The 536-nt window shown below is 41.4% G+C and overlaps 1 protein-coding gene across 1 annotated transcript in view; it reads left to right on the top strand.

The window, feature by feature from the left end:
• Positions 1-6: 6 nt before the first annotated feature.
• The window catches only part of LOC119592504 (transmembrane protein 45B-like), a gene marked incomplete in the record, with an annotated part of 47,260 nt that continues 46,730 nt past the window's right edge, over positions 7-536 (top strand). Inside the window, 1 exon segment of the mRNA XM_037941352.1 lies at positions 7-331.

Genomic DNA, 536 nt, shown 5'->3' with positions numbered 1-536 from the left:
ACTTGCTCCGCCTCTTCGGCCACGCCCCCTTTTTCCCCTTCCTGCCTCGTTGGTCACAGACGCGATCGTGGCAGGGAAGGCCGAAGGACAGGAAGGATATAAAAAGGGCAGCGCTGTTTATCCAGGGAATGTAAACAGTGCCAGCCCAATCACCAACAGGTGTTCACGACGCGTGGGAATGTGGATCAACGTTCTCACTGTAATATGAAACCGACAATTTATCAGTGACGAACTAAAAACAAAAACTAATAAGACTGAGAAACAGGTCCGAGCAACAGGTGATTTTCAACGTTCACTTCCTCAAAAACTAAGCCCTGCAAATTATTAAAGGTAAGTTTTAATATGGTTTCGATATTTCTGATCTTTTAGCCAAACATGACATGATTTTCCCCCCAAATATAAACGGAGTAGTTTCTTCAGTACAATGTTAGGGAGTGCGATATAGTATTTTTATGCTACATGTCTAGATATCTACCTATGTCTGTATGCACGTATATATATATTTTATCTACCCGTTTGTATGTTTATTTGTCTAT

The sequence above is a fragment of the Penaeus monodon genome, chromosome 30, assembly GCF_015228065.2.
Source record: "Penaeus monodon isolate SGIC_2016 chromosome 30, NSTDA_Pmon_1, whole genome shotgun sequence".
In the NCBI taxonomy this organism is placed as follows: Eukaryota; Metazoa; Arthropoda; class Malacostraca; order Decapoda; family Penaeidae; genus Penaeus; species Penaeus monodon.
Note: the sequence above shows the minus strand (reverse complement) of the source record. Positions and strands in the feature narration are given on the sequence as shown.